Source organism: Gorilla gorilla, chromosome 9, assembly GCF_029281585.2.
Source record: "Gorilla gorilla gorilla isolate KB3781 chromosome 9, NHGRI_mGorGor1-v2.1_pri, whole genome shotgun sequence".
NCBI classification, from domain to species: Eukaryota; Metazoa; Chordata; class Mammalia; order Primates; family Hominidae; genus Gorilla; species Gorilla gorilla.
This window is the reverse complement of record NC_073233.2, coordinates 64,686,735-64,689,664: the sequence shown is the minus strand read 5'-3', so window position 1 is coordinate 64,689,664 and position 2,930 is coordinate 64,686,735. Positions and strand designations below refer to the sequence as shown.

Below are 2,930 nucleotides of genomic sequence, written 5' to 3'. Positions count from 1 at the left end.
GCCTACCAATCTTATTTATTCTTCCAAGAAACCAAATTTTGGTTTCATTAAGTTTTTGCATAAATATTTGGGTCTTAATTTTGTTCAGTTCTGTTCTGATTTTAGTTACTTTTTCTTCTGCTAGCTTTGGGATTTGTTGGCTCTTGTATTTTAAATTCCTCTAGAGGTGATGTTACATTATTAATTTGACATCTTTCTACATATTCCTTATTGTAGAAAAATTAAATTTTGGCAGAACAGCTATGTTGGATGATTTGTTGAGCTGAATGTTAACAACTGGGGCTGATTTAAAAGAACTTTTTCCCTATCAATTTTAAAGCTTCTTTTACTTCCTTATTTCTCAAGCTGTAGATTAAAGAATTCAACATGGGAATAACAGTGCCATAAAATATAGAGGCCACTTTCATATTCTCCTGGGAATTATTAGAATGAGACTGGTAAGTGCATGTAAAAGAGTGTCCCATAGAAAATGGCAACTGCGGTCAGGTGGGAGGCACATGTTGAGAAGGATTTTTTCCTTCCTGCACTAGAAGACATTTTCAGGATGGTGGCCATGATGTAGATGTAGGAAAAGATGACTACCAACCCAGTGAACATCAAGTTAAATCCCACAAAGACAAGAAGTAGCATGATGTTGATGTCAATATTGGAGCATGAAAGAGCAAGAATTGGGGGACCATCACAGAAAAAGTGGTTGATGTTATTGGACTTGCAGAAAGACAGTGAAAACGCAAAACCTGTATGTACAGAGGCATTTATTGAACCCATGATGTATGAACCAGCTACCAACTGGATGCAGACTGTTCGGGACATGATTACAGTATAGTGAAGGGGCTTACAGATTGCAACATAATGGTCCACTGCCATCATAGCCAGGAGATAACAGTCACTGGTTGCAAATGTTGCATAAACCAACAATTGTATCACGCAGCCCCAAAATGATATCAAATTCTTTTCTTCCGTGAAGCTTTGGAGCATCTTGGGAGTGATAGCAGAAGTGTAACAGATATCAACAAAAGCCAAATGTTGTAGAAAAAAGGACATGGGTGTTTGAAATCTGGAATCTGTGTTGATGAGTAAGATTATTCCAGTATTACCCATTATGGAGGTCACATAGATGAGAAGGAATATAATGAAGAGGATACACCAAAACTCTTGCTAGGCACCAAATCCCAGAAGACAGAATTCAGTCACTTCAGTGCTGTTTCCTCATGCCATGGCTACCAAAACTCTAGAAATGACCAAGAGAAGGACCCAGAAAAGAAGGGAAATCCTTGTGACTTCTTGCAATGAAATGGCTCTGTATTTCATGTCACTTTTTTCTATTTGGATTTTCATGACAAATACTCCCAATAGTGTTACTCATTTTCAAATTAAAAAAATTTATTTGTAATCATCAAGTAAAGAGTGATTTACTTGATGAAAGAGGAAATGAATTCATCTTCAGAAGGAAAAAGGTTGTCTTAGAAGAAGACTGACTTCTAATGTGTGTAGTTCTTAGAAATATAGATGAACAATTTTTCACTATATTAAACAGGCATCCATACCTAAAGTAATATTAAAACATAATTTTGTACCCTTTTAGAAACCTATAATTATTCACAGCCACCTACCATTTTAATTTTGGATAAAGCTCTTGAAATTAGTACAATAAACTAGAGATAAATTTCCCTAAATATATTCATGCTTTACATATGTTTGAAGGCTTCAAAGTATCTTTGTATTAGTATCTTTAGAATGCAACTCCCATCTAGGTGATATTCTTTACAAGCAAAATAGACCTGTTATATAATTGATGTCTGAGAAATAGCCTTACATTTTCTACTGCTTTTTTTTTCTGTTCTGTAGTGGAGGAACAAGAAAGCAGAAACAATTCTCTTCAATTTAACATTTAGTGAACACTGAGGTATATTAAGTTAGCATAAGTTTCTTCATAGGGTAAATTTACTGTAAAATGAAAGAAATGCAGTCCTTTCAAAAAGTGTTTCTTTCATTTGGATAAACACTTACTAGAGGAAGCTTGAATATGCCAGAGGTCTAGTTAAGCTAGAATTTCAATAGAGTAATGACATTTATCATATCAACTTGACTTTAGTAATCTGGATTTAAATAAAATAATATGAAAATATGAGGAAGGAAACTAGTGTAACCCACCCCCCCAATCTTGCACAGAATCTGTACATTTCTATGGTTAATATTGAGCTAATCGTTGGCTGGTTCAATACGAAATATTTTGTTTCCTCTATGTTGAAGGTGTTTTCTAATCAAATGGATGCTGCAAAGAAAATGGCCAACTATCTAAGCATTATTTTTTAACATTAATGTTTGGTGGTACATGTGAAGGTTTGTTACATAGGTAAACTCATGCCACGGGGGTTTACCCTAGCATTTTAAACATGCTTAATATATGGGTAGTGCTGGGTTTTTTAGGCTTCATTTATAGTCAACCTTGTGCAGTGGAAAGGAAATAGGTAACCCTGGTTTTGAATTTTTTTCTCACCAGTTAATAGAAAAAGGCATATAATTCCCTTTGGTCCTAGTTACTTCCCCTGTACAATGGGGATCACAGAACTCATCTAGAAGTTAATTATGTTCATTCACTTGTTTATAGTATCAATAACATGCATATTATATAAAATATAATTTTATGTAACTTGCATTGAAAATAAGTTAACAAAACCTTTTAATAGTAAAATCAGGAAATAGAATTGTATACATTTCAGTAGATTTATATTATTCATTAATACCTAGCCTAAGGCAGAGAGATAAATATGTACTCTTATGGAGTCAAAAGAGAAAAGCATGTTGTAGAAAAATATGTAGATTTGGACCATTTGAAAAACCAAACTCTCTGTCACTCTTACTGTCTCTTACGTTCATTCTCTTTATTTGTGGATAAATGCCAGAAAATGTGAACATCAAATTCACAT

General features: G+C 33.9%; 1 pseudogene; it reads right to left on the bottom strand.

Moving 5' to 3' along the window:
* Window positions 1-287: 287 nt before the first annotated feature.
* Window positions 288-1,218, bottom strand: LOC101125996 (olfactory receptor 5AK2-like; annotated as a pseudogene).
* Between the last annotated feature and the right edge of the window lie 1,712 nt (window positions 1,219-2,930).